The following is an 18,985-nucleotide window of genomic DNA, read 5'->3' on the forward strand; positions in this document are numbered from 1 at the left end:
AACATGCATTCATGATAAAAATTCAGCAAACTAGGAATAGAACAGAACTTTCTCAACCTGATAAACAGCAGTTACAAAAAATTGCAGACAACACATACTTAAGGATGGAAAAATGAGTGTTTTCCCACTAGGTTTAAGACAAGAATGTTACCATGGTGTCAAAATTTTACTGGAGGCTTTAGCCAGTGCAATAAGGCAAGGAAAATAAATGAAAGGTTAGAAAGGAAGAAACAATATTGTTTCTATATGCAAATGACACTATTATCTACAATTCTCAAGACTGTGCAAAAAAAAACAATGGAACTAACAAAGGACTTTAGTAGGGCTGTAGGATATGAGGTCAACATACATATATCCGTCACATTTCTAAATACTAGCAATGAATAATCAGAATGGAATTTTCAAAAACTGTTTATAATGGCATAAAAATATGAAATACTTAAGGATAAACTTGACAAAGAAAATGTGCATGATCTTTAGAGTGAATACTACAAAGCATTCATTGAGTGAAATCAAAGAAGACTTAAACAATAAAGAGATTGCCATGTTCATGGATCAGACATGTCAGTTCTCAGCAACTGATATATAAATTCTGTAAAAACCTGGTCAAAATTCTAGCAGGATTTTTGGGTAGAAATTGGCAAACTGATCCTAATTTACATGTAAATGCAAGAGGTTTAGACTAGTCAAAACAATTTTGAAAAAGAATGTATTTGGAAGTAACTTGGTCTAAATTTTATGTATTAATGACCTAATTGAAATGTAGTTTCTGCATCAGTGAGAGATAGCTCTGCTATAGATGTCCACCAGTAAAAAATGCCACCAATCATGCATATACATATGCATACAGAAAGGCTGGTATAAAAGCATGTTGATAAATGAAAAACTATAAAACTCCTAGAAGGTAACAGAAAGTCAACATTTACATGATCTTGAGTTTGGTGATGACTTTTAAGAATACAATACAAACGCATAATACAAGAAAGAAAAAATCGTAAGTTGAACTTCAGTGAAATACAAACTTCTGCTCTAGATAAAACAGCACTAAGTCAATGAAAAGATAAGCCAGAGACTGAGAGACTATATTTGCAGAGCATATACCTGGTAGAGCAGTTTCTAAAATGTACAAAGTACTCTAAAAACCATATGAAAACAATTGACCCTTTTTTTTAAAGTACAAAAGATATGAACAAGAATCTCATCAAAGAAAATATACACACTTCAAGCATATGAAAACATGTTTAACATAATATGTCATTAGGGCATTGCAAATTAAAACAATAATGAGTCAATACTACAAACCTATCAGAAAACCAAAAACCTGAACATGGACAACACCAATGCAGACAAAGATGTGGAACAACTGGAACTCTCTTCAGTGTTGATGGGCATGCAAAATGTTACAGCCACTTTGGAAAACAGTTCAGCAGTTTCTTACAAAAGTAGACATACACTTACTATTTGATCTAGCAATCACACTCCTTGATATTTACCCAAAGGAGCTTAAAATTTATGTCCACACAAAAACTTTCATAAGGGTGATTTTCGCAGCTTTATCCATAATTGCCAAACTCAGAAGCAAACAAGACGCCCTCCAGTAGCTGAGTGAATAAACAAACAGGGGCACTTGTGTACAATGGAATGGACCCAGCAATAGAAAGAAATGAGCTACCAAGCCACAAAAAATATATGGAGGAACCTTAAATGATATTGCTAAGTAAAGAGAAAAGCCATTCTGAAAAGGCTTTATGTATATGATTCCAACTATATGATGTTCTGGAAATGGTAAAACTATGGGGACAGTAGAAAAAACAGTAGTTATTGTGGGTTAAGGAGAGGGATGGATGAATAAGTGGATCATAGGGGATTTTTAGAGCAGTGAAACAATTCTATACAATACTGCAATGTTGGATGGATGTCATTATACATTTGTCAAAACTCATGCAATATACAAAGAATTAGCCCTAATATATAAACTATGAACTTGAGTTAATAATAATATATCAATATTGGCTTGTCAGCTGTAACAAATGTATCACACTAATGCTAGATATTAGTAATAGGGGAAATTGTTGGAGGGTGAGGTATGAAGGTGTATATGGGATCTCTGTGTACAGTAGTCCCCCTTATCTGACATTTCATTTTCTGAAGTTTTAGTGACCCATAGCCCATCATGGTATCAAAGCAGATGATTCTCATTCTGACCTATTGTCAGAAGGTCAATAGCAGCCTAATGTCACATCACAGTGCCTGCATGATTCACCTCACTTCATCTCATCATGTAGGCATTTTATCATCACGAGCATCACAGGAAGGGTGAGTACAGCACACTAAGATATTTTGAAAGCGGAGGGGTCCACATCACATAACTTTTATTACATTATATTCTTATAATTGTTCTATTTTGTTATTGTGGTTACTCTCTTACTGTGCCTAATTTCTAAATTAAACTTTATCATAGGTAGGTGTATATAGGAAAAAACAATGCACACAGAGTTTGGTTGTGTCCATGGTTTCCATCAACCACTGGGGGGCTGGGATCATATCCTCCATGGGTAAGGGGGAACTGCTGAATTTTCAGCTCAATTTTTCTGTAAACTAAAACTGCTCTGCAAAATAAGTTTTATTAATTGAAAAAAAAATTCATGCTGCTGTTTTGGTGACTTGCTAAAAAATTGAATTAACATATAGGATGTAAAAAGGTAGCTTGAAAATTTGGAAGCAGCTTATGTTCCCAAAAGAGTTGAATGAAATAAATGTAAAACCTTGGGAAGAGAAAACTAAATAAAATTGCTGTTCTCATAAAGCTCAATGTTTAAAATGTACTTTGGATGAACATGGCACTACCTAAGCCTATTTTATGGATGTTACCATAATTTAATTACATATATTTCCATATTTAAATATGGACTATTTGAAGATACTATAATATATATACTCAAATGGGCTTTACATATAGTGTCCCTAAATTGCATGCAAGAAGGTAACACCACTCCATGTCATAAAGAAGAAAATGAAGGTTCAAAGATATGAAAGCATTTGATTAATGTCACACAGCTAGTAGGTTTCAAATTTGGGTCAATCTGACTCAAAATACACCTTTTCTTTCTTCAAAGATTAAATGGAGATTTCAGGAGCTATGAAAGCCAAGTTGTGGAGTGATATTTGGGAGCAGATAGGGTTCCTTCAAAATTATCAGGTAAAAACTGGTAAAGAATGGTTTCCAAAGGATAAGCTAAGGCTGACATTAATTAGGTCATAAAAAATCGATAGCATCATTGGTTAATATAATTATTTCCTAGATGAAGAAACTAAGATCCTTCCCAAGGTTTAATTGCCTTCTTTGATGAAACTGATAATTTTCCTCTAATATCCATTCTTTTTCTTTTTAGGAAAAGATTCTTAGCTGGGCATATGGCTGCTCTTCCAAGACTACATTTCCAAACTTCCTTGAGGTTTATGTTGTCATGTGACTCAGTTCTGGCCAATGAATGAATAGAACTTTTCTATTCATGTGTGAAACATTTTTCAAGAACATGAAAGATGTTTACTTTTCCTTTCTTTTCTCTGCTTAGTGTGGATGTAATGGGTATGGAAGACGTGGTGGGAGGCAGTCGGCTTTGATCATTCTCATGAGGACCACAAAGAAACACAGCAGAAAGAACCTAAGGCCCTGGATGGCTTTATTAAGCAGAGATGCTGAATCTTCCTGGACCACCTACCAACTCAGACTTTACATAAGAGAGAAAGAAGTCTATCTTGTTCAAGCCACCTTCATTTAGTCTCTGTTGAAGCAGCTAAAACAATCGTGTGATTAGTACTTCCTAACTCCCAGTTTAGTATTGTCACACTTACGTATTTATTAACTTAAATATTTACAATGACCAATAATCTATCTAAATATGTTAATTGATTTTTCATGCAGATGAACAAGATGAATATTTTGAATCATTGTAGATACAGTTTAATTAGGTGCATTGTAGATACAGTTTAATTAATAGATTACAGTTGATATATTACTGTTCTCATAATGTAACTGAAATGTTGAACATGAATTAAAATTCAAGAGAGATTCAATGTCAAATTTCCCAGGTGGGATCTATAAAGTGAATAGCACATCATGGTTTTTATTGCTGTTGCTGTTTACTGTTAGGTTGGGTAAGAATCAGTTGAATTTATGTTTGGCCTATTTCAATAGTCTTTTCTATACTCTTCTGACTTACTGGAAATCATTCCAGTCAATAAAAACAATGTCTTCAATCAAATCAGTTGAAAATATCTGTTAAATTCTAAAATACCTTGGGACAGTTTTCTAGTACTTTAAAAACATTTTTTGACATCTGTCTAAATGATAAAGACCTTCCACTCACCAAAACTAGAAAAATTTTCAATTAAAAAAAGAAGCTCTGAAATATCCTAAACAGAGATTGGGGGTGGGGGAGTAAGAATGAGGTAACCAGGGAGTTTGGGATGGGTTGATTTTACCCAAACTCATGCTGTATTGGGAATATTGATCGCAGCTGTAATTATAGGTGAGCTTATTTGACATACCGTCAGGACCTGCTTTAACCGAAGGTTTTTATCCTGGAATCATACTAAATGTGAACAGACCAGTTTGTTTGCCTCCAGGATGTCTCTGCTTATCCCCAATATAGAGGCTAAGGGTTTGCGTTTAACTCTACTGTTCCCAAATGGGACACTTTCTGAAGCTAAATAAAAATATGTCCTCATTTTCCTCCATGGTTAACAATAAGTGAACTTATGTAAATGTTGATAATTACAATTCTTTCGAATTATGCACCAAATGGGTCACCAAATTGTAATTTAATTTCCCTCCCACTAATTGATATACTTTTGAATTACTTGCAGTGTCATTCATATCCATTCAAATTAATATTCGATATTTCTATTAACTAGGAGAGTTTTTCAAGTCTAACTCATTTAACTAACTTTTTCTTTCCAAAGCAAGTGGAGGCAGAGGGCCAATCAAAAAGGTTCCTAAAAGTGCTCTACTGTAGTCCTCTTCTAATCCATTAAATGACTCTGAGTCAGTTAAAATATTTTTCATCTTGGATATTTCCCTTCATCTTTCCTAACACCCAGGCCAAACCTTTTCTCCATCTAGAATCCCTAGACCTGGCTCCCTGAAAAATTATTTTTCTTGTCTTTCTCAGTCTAACTGAATTCTTTTAGTTTGGTCCAGACCACCTACATTCCTTAACTTCAGCTTCATATAAAAATTAGACGTGTTCTTTTCTGGTTTCCCAGCTTCTATTAAACTAAAATTACTGCAATATTTTGGTGTTGGAGGCATATTGCAAAAACACCACGTTTAGAACTATTACCCTTCACACATTAGAGTAACTAAGTTTGTACATATTTAAATTATAGACATACCAAAATGAGTGTGAGAGGCAGTGTGGTGTACTGGATACTGATACCAGTGCTTCTGGACCTCTCTGTGCCTTTGGTTTTGCTTTTAAGGAAATATTGGGTAGATACAAAATATTTACAAATAATCAAAAGGTATGAGGACACAACATCCACTCATGCCCCTACTGACAATCTAGTACACAAAAGAGAAAACCTGATCTGTGCAGTTTCTTATGTTCTCTGCCCCAATCCTGTCTCCCTTCTCCAAGAAATTAATGTTTCCTTAATTTTTAGTTATTGTTACCTTACTGTCTGTTGATTGTGTTTAAACTGTAAAATGAATATAACAGCAATGACCATTGCTGGGTTATTAATACTAATGAATTAGTGAATAGAGACAAAACACCCAGGATCCTCCTTGGCAGAAAAACCAATAAGCATTAGCCATTGTATTAGTGATGTTAGTAATGATAGATGCTTAATATTGCCATGCATACCATTGCTTCCATTCATTCTTTTTGTTCCGTGAGATTTTAGACTATTTGTGTCCTCTAAGGCAATATAGAAAACACTAGACTTGGTCTTTTTTTTTTAAGGTAAAGAACTTCTATTTTACTAAATGAAAGATTCTATAAGTGTATAGATACCCCTGGGGAAGAAGGCTCTTTAACCACAGAATTTTAGGAAACAAGAATTTCTTGTGAGTAACAGAATTTACTTAAAAAAAAAAAAGCTGATCCCACAGAAAGTTGTTAGTCACCACAAATTTGTTCCAAACATTTCACAATTTATGAGCCAAACTTCTACCTCAAGCACCATTTTAAATCTGTGGGAAATGTTGTATATTTGTGGTTGAGATTCATTGCATTTAGCTTTCCTTTGTGCTTACCTGGAAAATAATAATTTTTAAGAAAACCATCATTTTAAGAAGGGGCTAAGTTTCATGAACTATAAAGAAAGCAGCTGCAAGCAAAGTAATCATGATGACCATCTCCTATATTAATTTGATAAAGCTAAAGGAAATCATTTCAAAATGTAAAACTATACATGTGAGAGCACAATTGTATTCAATAACAAATCTTTTGGTTGGAAAAACTCTATAGTTTGGGCAGGAGTCAGAAATAACGATAAAAAAGGCATCAAAGCATCATTTGTGATCAATGTCACTGCCTCTGGATATAAGTCACATCAACACATCTTGGAAAATGCTGACCATTTTTTTAACTTTTTAAAAATTGCAGTATAACATACCCTCGGAAAGCATCACATATTCTAAGTATAAAGCTCCATGAATTTTCAGACAAAAATTTCAGTACGCTCAAGTTACCACCCACCCAGATCAAGTAACAGACATCCCCAGTTTGGCACTGACTGCTTTTTAACGTGTCTGATCATGTTTCTCTTACGGAGCAAGAGGGTGAAAATCAGAACTTATGTCTATAAAACTTGGAAAAAGAAACAAGATTTAGTCAACTAATCTCTTAGCTTACCGTTGATAAATTTGATCAATCACAACTGACTTCTACTGAAATAACCACAATGGCCTTGTACTAAGCCATTTACATTGAGAGATCATTACAAGGTAGATCAAATACATGGTGGTGACCAATTTTTGACTGCTTTATGTTCACGTGGGGTCAGCTGGTAAGTGGCGCAACATATCACACCCACCAATGGTTTGATGATTTGGTTTTGTATCTAGAATGGGACCAAATATGATTTGGTGCTTCAGCCAAATAACAAATACTTGGCTGACATTTCTTGAGGTTTCTCTCTCTCTCTCTCTAATGAAGGGATTTGTTTTAATGGGTAAAGTTATTCTTGAAGAATAATTCCTTCCTCTTTTTCATCAAATTTAGGTACTAAAAAGAATATTTACAAAAATGGTACTATCAACCCAACTAAAAATTTACTTATTGGGAATGTGTTTCTTCATAAGGAAAACTAAAACAAAATCTTTTTAAAAGACTTTTTTCTCTTTAAATATGGCTTATGTTTTGTGTGGTATATGATATCTTTCAAAAATCAACTTTGAGAAATTCATTTATTAAGCCACCTTGGGCAGGGAAACTCTTTGGTGATGCCTCGTAGACATTCTCCAGCACAAAAGGAGCTCGTTGAGAAGTGGCTCATGTGTAAATGAAAGTCATATTTAAATTTCTATATATTCTTGTACCAATTTCAGAAAGCATGGGCAGTTCAACTATATCTGTTCAAGGGAAGAATAATGATTAGCCCATTTTGACTGAAAGAGGATTTCACATTCCGTTGTGTCCATGTAAATATAACTCATTCTGTGCCTGTTGAATTCTAAAGAGAGAATAAAGGTAGGGTCAGGAAATCAAAAGGAGGCTTCTTTTTTTTCCTTAAGATAAGTGTCATACTGGGTAAATAGAGACAGAGAAATTTAAGACCAGTTAAAATGAATACATTTCTTTGTAATCTCTCTCCAGCCATATTAAACAGCAGGCCATTTGCCCTTCATTTAATAAAGCTTCCTTCCCATGGCAGACATTTAAAAAAAATCAACAATTAGTAAAGAATTCAGATTTGTAATGTGGTAATTTAATACAAACCTCTAAAAAGGATTAGCTGTTTTAAATATTAAAATATTGATATATGTACCATATTTACATAATGTGACATATAAACATAGATATTATATACTATGTAAACATACATGGTATGTGAGGGTCTTCATTCCTTATTTTTTATTCAGAATTAACACATGTACTTGGTTTGACAAAACTGAATACTACAAAAAAATCTGCCAATAAACAGTGAGTCCTACCCGACCCTAGATACTATGCCACTTCTCAGAGATAATCATTATCAAAAGTTTCAGGCACACCTTTACAGGTTCATGCCCATGAAATTATACAACATATACACACATAATCAACATGGTGGGTGTAGGTCAGCCCACAAACTGAATTATGTAAGAAATGTTGCATTTCTTTATTTCCCTGGAACCAACTAAATTTCAACAATTTAGAGCTTCCAGCTTGCTATGATATTCAAATTAAGTTATTCTTGAGTATTAAAACCCCACCCCCACCCCATACACATTATTTGGCCTCTCCAGTGCACTGATTGTGCATAGAATCCCAGGCACTCAAGAGTACCCTCTGTCATTAGTCATTGGTCTCTTCTGGTCACCAACTACATAGTCATTGTTCCAGTTCATATGGTCCTTTCATATCTGCTCTCTCTCCAACTTCTGTGCCATACTTTGGGAAATCTGATAAGGCTAATGACCTCCTTCTGATAATTTCCTGCCTCCCAAAGTCACTGTGTGGGATCAGAGTATGGATTCCCAATACCTGTAGGACCCATAGACATCTCCTCCTTTCTAGGAGTCTCTTTGTTTCTTAATGTATGTACATTTTGTTACCATTGTTACATCTTATCAATCATTTTTAAGATCAACTATAACACTGAGAAAATATTCTCTGGCATTAGAATTTATTCATTCTGCTGCTGATTTTCAACTTACTTCCTAGATAGAACATTTCTGATGATTGTTTCACTTTCTTCTCTCTTTTTGCGGAACAATAGCACACAAACCTAAACTCTGTAAATGGAGCCACTAGAGGGAAAATGTCTACTCATATTTTAGAGCATCATTTATAAATTAGATGATTCATGTGTTTTAGTGTTCTTGGTCTTGGAAGTATGAGTACTTTTTTCAATCAATGCTATTTGTGGCTATGCTGCAGCTAATTATTCCCATCCAAATACTGTTTGTTAGTGTCCTGATCCCCTCTGGGGGCAGCTAATGCACACTTTTTGGCACATGTTCGGAAGCCTGAGATAAGCACCATGATAATTTATTTCTATCTAAATTACGCCAGTTTGGGCAAGGATGCTGAATTGTACTGATTTCCCATAAAACTAAATCTTTTTGTTGAATACTGATTTATCTCATGATTCAGGATATTTGAGTAACAGAAAATAACACATACACACAAATATAAATTTCTCCAACCTAGAATTTTGAATCAATTATTGCTTTTTGTTCTTCTCATTGATTCAGTTGGTAATACTATATTCTACAATGAATGTCACTTGCATAATCTGAACATTCAACAATACTAATATTTCCTTTCTTGGAAACAAAACTGAACCAAAGAACCTTTTAACAGCTGTTTGAAGCATATTTCGTAATCAGATTGGGTATTTGTGCCTGTGAACAATAAAATGGTGAATTATTCTTTAAAACTGCAGCTCTGTCAGTATTTTACAGTCTGATCACTTATTTTGGAAGGAAGTAGGCTACATTATGAACTGAATTCCAAAGAATTTATATTAATATAAAACTCTACCAAATGTTCCTTTTTCTCAAATTCTTTCCCTGTTAATTATCACTTTATTTGAAATCTGTAATTTAAAGTAACTGCAAATAAAACTGACAGATGCCATTTGGAATAATAGCACCTTACATGCAAAATAGCCACTTAGGTTTATTGTTTGCTAATATGGGTATAAATAAAAATATTAACCTGAAATTTATTCAGCACTGGAAAATGGGGGAAATGTTTCAACATTACTTACACATTGAAAGATGATTTAACAGTTGTCTACTGAAAAAGGGCAAGAGGCCCAATACAAAAACTTCTTCTAATATGACTTATGCTCTAACATGAAAAATAAAGCATATGAATATCAGTTACAAAATAATTTTCAAAGTGAAAACTAACAGGATATAAATAAATATGCATAAGATAAAGATGCAGTTGAACATCAAGTGAATGACATGAATAATAAATTCTAAAAATTTAGAGAAGAATCAGAAGGCTGGAAATTGGAATAATTCATGAAGTTCTCACTAAATTTCTATTCTCAAGGATCACAACAGTAAAGATATAGTGTGATGTGCTAAAGCCACTGTAGCACCTGAGGGAAGGGGGTTCCCCACCCAGGACAAGTTCCTTGTGAATCTATTGAAAATGAAGTAAGAAAAGGGGAGGGACAGGTTGGGTTAAAAGGGTTTATTTCTCACAGCTTGCTTGGCTTCTCTAGCCAGGCCCTGCAGTCTGTCCCTTCAGGTGGCAGCACACACGCTGCTCCTCCTGCCCACCCCTTCTGGCAGGAACTTCATGCATGGATCCATGGTGACTGATGGGCAGCAGACCAATTAGGTTCCAGGAACAGAGGGGAGGAAAGAATGGCCGTTTTCTCTCCACCCTTTATCCCGGATCTCCTGAAGGCTCAGCCATGGTAAACATCTTGGTATGTAAATGCACTAAGGCCAGGGGGAAAATTCTGGAAATTCTGAGTGAAAATTTCTATTTACCCAACAGTCACCTACACTGGTTCAGAAAAACCAATCATCAGAAAGTCTTCCACCTCTGTGTTCAGTGATGTTATGTTAACAGCATGAAATTGGCCATATTGAGACTATTTACACCACAGAAACTGGCAATCTCTCCAAATCAGGATTTTTTTGATCTCAGAAAATAGTTGGTAAATATTTACCAGTATACCATGTTATATAAAGGACTTTATCAAAATCTAATTCAAATATTCATTTAATTTCCATTTAAAAACATTTTTTTTTTTAAATGATGAGACTGAAGCCAAGCAGTTGCAATAAGTTGAGTAAGTTACATTATATGTTGGTTAATGACAGATTTTGATAGTCAGGTTTTCACGTTAAGTGTTACTTCCATTTTGTAGGGTTTTTCTCAAATTGACAAAATTAGTTTTTATTGATGATTTATCCTGTGAATAGGGCAAGAATTATTCGAACTTGAATGGCCACTGAATGATTCAGAAGGCTAAGCCCGTAGTCCAACAAAAGTCATTAACAATAGAAAAAAAACAGTGAAAACAGTGAAATCTGTTTTAGTTATCGATTCTTACGTAACAAATTTCCCAAGAGTTAGCAACTTAACTGTTTCATTTTGTTCTCAATTTGTGGGTTAGGGTTTTGGGAGTTGTGAAGCTGGAAAGTTGTTATTTGGGGTCCTTCATGTGCCTGCAGTCAGATTTTAGCTTGGGCAATAGCTATCTGGAATATGAACTTCCTGGTTGCGCAGGTGGAGTCACTCACACGGCAGTTAATGCTGACTGCCTGCTGAGAGCTGGCTGGTGCTGTCTACTGAAGCTTCTGTGTGTGGCAGTCAGTCTCAGGTTACTCAGACTTCTTACATGGAGATTCAGTACCCCACAAACAAGTTTTGCAGTCAGTGAGGCAGAAGTTATGTGGCCTTTTCTGGCCCGGTCTGGAAGTTTCACAGTACCACTTCTGCTGTATTCTCTAGTGTCTGAAGCAATAATCAGCCCACCCAGATTCTAGGGAAAGGAACATCGACAATAAACTCTTGACTGAAGATGTCTCAAAAAACTTTGTGACTATTTTTTTGTAAACGTGACCCAGAAGTCAAATGGATTTATTTCCAAATAATCTAATAACTGAAACCTTGGTTCCTACAAAGTTCTATTTTTTCCTTAATCACTGACAAAGGAAAAGGATAATTATGATTCCTAAATCTAAGTACAATCCAACAAAAACTCTGGACGCGACTTTCTTTTCCTTATCCTCTTGTGCTCTGTATGAACCGTTCTGATAATCTTAAATAATATTTCAGGAAGAGATTCAATGAAATGTAAGATACCATTCTTGATCTTAAGAAACTTGAAATATAGTTAGAGAGATGTAATATTCTTTCAGTCAGGAGTCAGTTATTGATTCGGGAATTGTTTGTTACTGCAGCATCATGTAGCCCATTCTGACAGATACACAGACTTCCTCCAGAATTTAGAGCAGTAACAGAGAACAAAACTCAGTACTAGGCACTTGACAAAAAAGGAAGAAAACTAGATAATTGTCATTGGCTTTAATAAGCTCATAATCTAGAGGGAACACAAACAACATATGTGTGATGCAACAGGATAACTGATGAGTATAGTTATGAAGAAATTTCTTTAGGGGCCCAGAAGACAGCCAGGCATTCTTCATTGTAGGTAGTGTGTAGAATTTCTAACGTGATGTTGGAAACCAAAATAATAGATAGTTAAGAAATGCATCCCAAGATTTCTTTGCCTGAGTTTTCATATTTGTATTTAATATACACATACCTGCAACAGAGGCATTCACATTATACAGAAAAATCATGTCTCATTTACCTGATATAGGAAATGTAACTCTACAGCTTCTCTATTCTACCCACTTAACCAACTTTTTTTTTTAAATTTTATGACTGTTTTCTGGATGGAGGGAAAGTAGAAAAGACCTCTACAGACATCTGTAGAAACAAGAAGGAGTACAAATATATAGTTTGAAAGCCCTGTCTCCAAAGAGTAAAACCAAATTTAAGAACAAAAATATCCAAAAGCAATTAAGAAAAGGTGGATGTAAAAAAAAAAATTGGAAAGCATGGCTACTTAAGAATGAATCACAATGTGAATAATATGCAGAGCTAAAAAAGCATTGACTGATAATGTGATTACTAGGATCTGAATAAAATGCATTTAATACTTCTAAGCACATATTGGATAATTTTTATTACTGTTAAAATAAAGTAAGAACCCAAAGAATACAAGAATTTTAATGCCTATAAGAGTAACTATAATAAGATTACAAGTAGTTAATGTAGTTTTAATACAAAGGTATCATTTTAATGGGGTTCATCCATATTTGAAACTACTAGGATTAGGTTGATAAGTTATCTAAGAAATATCACAGAAGTGACTTTGTGAAGACCACACATAATATGACCTTATAACTAGGAGAGTCTGGCTGGGGGTGGTCCCTTTGTTTATGCAGTTTGATTCTTTGTTGGTCTTACAGTTTTGCTTTAGGTTAAGTCCTCAATACACAGACATGCAAACACCGGATTTTCAAACCTGAAGACTGATATAGAAATCCTTACAGCTCACTTTATAGAACTATTCATTTCTTTATGACATGTATTCCAGGAAACCTGAGCCCTCCTTCTGCTTAGTCCTCGATGACAAATCACTGAATCTGATTCTTTTCCCCAACAGGGCCACAGATCAATCTATCCATTTCTAAGACTTGGGAGGACCCACAAAATGCTAGGAAAGAGAGTTTCAGCTCCTAGAGTGATTTGCACTTACCTGACTGAAGAGAACTGAGAAGGAGTTGTGTTAAAGTTAAGTGATTTTCAATCCAATATCCTCTCTGGCTAAGTTGTAATTACTGGTTTTTCATCATATGATTCAGCTACTGTTCTAAAGGCTGGAGAAAGCCAGCATATCCATCAGAATGGGCTATATGATGCTGCAGTAACAAACAATTCCTGAATATGAGTGACTTAAAACAATAAAAATGTATTTCTCATTCTTGCTGTATCAATCTCCTAGATTCTCAGTGACTCTGTCCATGTTACCCTCACTAAGGACTCAAGATAACAGATGTAATAGAGACTCAAGATGTCCCTGTTATGTCACTGTGGCACAGAGAAAAGAACATGGCTCACCACATACTGTGTCATCAAGGCTTCTCGGGAAGTGAGCATCTTTCTCCTACTTGCTTTCTGTATCACATAACAGCGGCCAAAGGAAGTCTAAGGGCATAAGGGATGTACAATGCCACCTGGGGAATTGACACACTGGTAACAGCCCTAGAGATTGACACAGCTGACATATCTACCAGTAATAATTAAAGAACTATTAACCCAAAGAGAAAACAATTTATCTAGATTTACATTACATAAACCTATCTATAGATAAATGTAATTGTCTTGTGTCTTATGTGTTTCTCTCTGAGTGAGACAGCACCAGTATTTACTAAAAAATTAGTATAAAAATATGTTTTTAAAAATCAGGAACATGACCATTTCATAAGCGAGATGTACCTAAACTCTATCTCCAGGAGAAAGCTTATCCTCATTCATTCTCCTGGTTCCATGGAGCTTTGGGGCTCACTTGATTGTTACTGAACCTGGGATGATACTTAGCCCATCACAAACAGAGCTGGCTGGCTAGGAACTTTCTAAAGCTAATTTCTGCCTGGGGGCTGTGAGGTTTAATCATCTCGCTTTCTGTCCTTTTAACTTCCCTTATTAGTGTTGGACTTTCTAGGGTATTGCACAGTAGTGACTCTGAGGTGGCCAACCCTGAGTTATTTAAAAAAAAAATGTTCCTTTTCTGACAAACTGCTGGGGAAAGTCAAACTAATCTCCACCTCTCCTCAGCATGACAGATTCTTTACAAATTGATATTTGTAGATTTTAATGGATAGTATTCTCCAGTTCCACCCAACTCAAATGCATTCCCTTCATTGCTGATCCAGAGAAGGACCTAACTGGGGTGAGGCAAATTATAAGCATAATTCTAAGAAGAATGTCCATACTTTGTGACTCTAATATTGAGAGGTTTTCTTTTCACCAGCCATACTCAGCCAGATTTTTTCTCTTGTTTTTTCTTTTTGTTTGCCGTGTTGTGTGTTTTTGTGTTTATTTGTTTGGTTGGTTAATCTAGATGCTGTTTGAGTCACTAAGTCCCATTCAGAAACATAAACATGATGGCACTGATTCCGTAAAAAAGTGTCATTTTACTAATGATAGAAATCTGGATTATGCGCTAATTGTACTTAAAAGTTACTTGTAATGTAGTTATGTTACCTAAAAATATTATTTTTCTTATTACTTTATATACACACAATCTTTTAGAGACATTTCTTTTTGAGAAATTCTTTAAATTGGCAGTGTTTCCTTTTAATTAAGTGTCAATTTTCAGTGACTATTTAGATGTGTTTTCTTAGCTAATGCTCTTTGACACAAAGAATGGACCCACATATTTTTAAAACCGAGAAACCTAATCCAGTTCACTTTTATTTTGCCACTTCAAATATAAAGGTTCTGAAAAGTTTTTAACACCAAGGGAAAAGGAATTTCTGGGAAATCTTTCTAAACTAAAAACATGCTTTGAATAGGCAAAAAAAAAAAAAGAAAAGGAAAAGCAATAATAATATATAATGAGTCACCTCTTAGCTCACATTTGGAATTTCATGTCTGTACTTTTTTCAGTATACATAGAAGAGCTAAAGTGTAGATTAACAGAAAGGGTTTTAAATTCACATATGTAAGATGATTGTTGGGTAATGGCTCCCTGGCATCTGTGTTAAGAAAGAGTCTGAAGCTTCACAATAGAGTTCTGTGATTGATTTGCAGTGTCTTCCCTGATTAATGGAATGACAGAAACAGCATACATACCTTTCTTTGTCATGCTTGATGTAACTCAAAATAAAAGCAAATAGGAGAGACTGGTTATGAATAACTACAGTTTAATTTGATCATAATGTTATACAAAGAGTATGAACACTTTGATTCACTTTGTGTGTTCCATTTTCCAGTCAATACAGTGAGTAGTTTGTTTTAAGGGAGTTTTAAAGGTTGTTTTGAAGGTCAGAGCGAGAGAAGTAAAATGTATCAGTGACCCCCTTGCACTGGTTAGATGAGGGATATATATTGGAAGTGGCTGTTATCTAATGATTTCCTGCAATCTTTGGGGACTACCAAAGAAGGATGTTGCCCAGGAACAATAAGAACATTTCTGAGAGCTACTAACCAGAGAAAGCACCCTTGTAATTTATTCCTGGATGGCCTGCATTTAAAATCATATGCCAAATGAAAAGAACATTGTAATGTACAGTGGGGGGAAGGCCCAAGGGATGGTCTTTGAGGACAGCTCTGAAGTGTGACTATTTTCTTTTCTAGTTTGTAAGTAATGAGGACACTGAAAATTGTTTCAGGGAGAACAAAAAGAATTTACAAAGCATGTGTTGCGAAATTGCCTTGGACATAGGGACAGTGAAAAGATAATGAATTCTTGACAATCAAGGACACACAAATTAACAAAGAAAGAACTCAGCCAAAAGTGTCATTGAATGTGTTGCAGGCAATTGTTACCAGAAAAAATGTTCTTACATCCTGAAAAAGTAAACGAAATCTCAGAGTACATTCTATAATTTTAAACATCATTTATAGATAAACTTTAAAGCAAATATTTGTCTCAAGCCCTATGTTTCTACAACATGCAAGTCAACATCCAGGTAGTTTAGACCTGGAATATGAGTTCAGGAATCCCAAATTTGCATCCTAGATTTGTCAATGATGGGCTCTGTTATTTAGAGCAAGTCATGTGATATGTCTGGACTTTATCTCTTAAAATGTTATTTTTGGATTCAATAATTTCTAAAACACATGTGACTCTAAAACACATCATGTTGTGATGTAAAGCAAGTGTCCACCTACTTAAACACCCACACAACCAGTCAGAGCAACACTTGGTGGGAAAGGGGGAACTTGAAGATAAAATTGGAGCAGATATAAGCTTTCTTCCCTCACCTTCACTGACAGCTGCTTGAAGAAAACTGGGAAACTGCTTACCTTTCTGTTGGCCCAGCTCAACAGCTCTCAGTCATGCTCCTGGCTGGCCCTGTAGAGAACAGAGACTTGGATCAGGAAGGGCAGGAGAGCCAGGGAAGGAGACCCACAGGTTCTATTGAAGCTCCGCCTGTACACAGCTGCTTCTCTGGAAGAGGCACACACGTGTCTCAAAGTGACTAAAACAGGACTGTTTCTGCCTGTGGACGTATCTTAGAATCACCTGTGGGACCTCTGACCCTGTCCCTCATCTTCTGATCTTATTTCTCAATCACTGGGGAATGTGCTAAAACTTACAAAGGAGAGTATATTGCATCCACCCAAGTTACTGGGGGCAGAAGAGAAGTAAAATCACTTGCAAGAATCTTAGCCTAGGTGGGAAATAGAGAGGAAAAAAAATGAGTAATGTAAGAAAATGTACAAACAATAATCAATAGCATTGAGTGATGGATTGGGAAGTTAAAAAATCAGAATGAGGAAAGTTGGAAGATTTCCATGTAGAAAGTGAGACTGTAAATCCTCTCCTCCCAGGGACCTAATACTGTGGGACGCTGACATAGCCCCTGCCACAGACTGACTCCACCTCACAGTCCCCACTCTCTAGAAAAGCACTTTGTGTCCTTTATCAGAACCTGACATTATATTTTTCATTTTGTTAAATGTGATTGTTACCTGTGGTCTGTATTAGAATGTAAGCTCTGCAAGGACAGGGGCCTCCTCATTCCTGTTCACAGATAACCTGGTGCATAGTAAGTACTCAGTAAATATTTCCTGAGTGAGCTAATGAGTGAATTAATGTTCCATGAAGAAGAAAGAGCAACATGGCCAAACAAAATGAGAAATGCTGTTAAACCATATACTTTTCTTGTGGTATGTGAAGAAATCATATTTATTTCATGGGTTTTGGGGGAAAACTCTTAGCATACCTCTTGATTCCATAGGTATTAATGCTTATAACTCAAGGTATGATGTGCTTTCAAAATTGATTAAAATTTTTGAAGAAAATAATACCAGAAGTGTTATGCAAATATGACAATAATCCTAATGTTGTAGATCTCTTGGCTGAATTGAAAAGATAATGAGATGTGTTAGCTTCCTTCTGCTGATATAATAAATTACCATAAACTTAATGGCTTAACACAACACAAATTTCTTATTATCCCTCAGTTTTGAATGTCTTAAGTCCTAAAAATGAAGTGGCTGAAATAACCGTGTTCCTCCTGGGGGCTCTGGAAGAGAATTGCTTTCTTGTCTTTTCTGTCTTCTAGAAACTGTCTGCATTCCTTGGCTTATGGGTCCCTTCCAGGAATGGCATCTCTCTGACCTCTGCTTCTCCCATTATACCTCCTTCTCTGACTTTCCTCTCCTGCCACCCTCTTAGAAAGACCCTTGTGATTACTTTGGGTGCACCAGGGTAATCTAGATTCATCTCCCCCTTTCAAGTTTCTTAACATAATCACATCTTCAAAGTTCCTTTTGCCATGCAAGTTGACATATTCACAGGTTCCTGGGATTAGGATGTAGATATCTTTGGGGGACGGCTATTCTACCATAGGGAAATTCTAATTTAAATTGATGAATTGAACACAAGTAGTAGATTAATTGCAAGGATGTCTTCAATTCTTTGCCACTCCCTATATCAAAGCCTCATGTGTCTTTGTAGTTCCTCCTACTAACATTTCATTAATATTTGAACCTGGGTTGCCCTTGGACTCATTTTGGCAAACAGGATATGGTGGAAGTAATGATGTGCCATTTGCAAACACAAGTTTTGTATGCTTATGCTTTTGCTCTTGGAAATAATCATCGTTATCAGGAACAAACTTGGGACAGCCTATTGGATGATGAGATATTCATGGCTCAGTCATCCTCAGCACCTCAGCCAACAGCCAGTCAACCTACAGGTACACGAATGAGACCATCCTAAACCAGCCAGACTTCAGCCAACTTGTCCGCTGACCACAAATACATGTGTAAGCACGCCTGGGATCAGTCAAACCTGGCCCAGATCACCAGAATTAACCAGCTGACCCATGGAATCTCAGCAATATTAAGTATTTCTTACTTTAGGACACTTAGTTTTAGGATTCTTGATAGTTTGTAACATAAAAGCTCAGTGATACTGTTATTTATCTCCACTTCTTCAAAAGTCTCAATAAAATGACAATGAATAATACCACTCTCATTGTTGTTTTCTTTCATCAGTATACCAAAAAAAGAAAAGCAGAATAAAGACACAACATTTTGGAAACTGA

The 18,985-nt window shown here is 35.6% G+C and overlaps 1 protein-coding gene across 17 annotated transcripts in view; it reads right to left on the reverse strand.

Annotated features, from left to right (window-relative positions):
• The window catches only part of LOC118972023 (uncharacterized), a 501,400-nt gene that overhangs the window by 203,439 nt on the left and 278,976 nt on the right, over nucleotides 1-18,985 (reverse strand). For all 17 annotated transcript variants that reach the window (XR_012123513.1, XR_012123511.1, XR_012123512.1 and 14 more), the window contains one exon: nucleotides 16,734-16,782. The gene's annotated coding sequence lies outside the window, so the exon portion shown is untranslated. The remainder of the gene's footprint in view (nucleotides 1-16,733; nucleotides 16,783-18,985) is intronic.

The sequence above is a fragment of the Manis javanica genome, chromosome 12 (assembly GCF_040802235.1).
Source record: "Manis javanica isolate MJ-LG chromosome 12, MJ_LKY, whole genome shotgun sequence".
NCBI classification, from domain to species: Eukaryota; Metazoa; Chordata; class Mammalia; order Pholidota; family Manidae; genus Manis; species Manis javanica.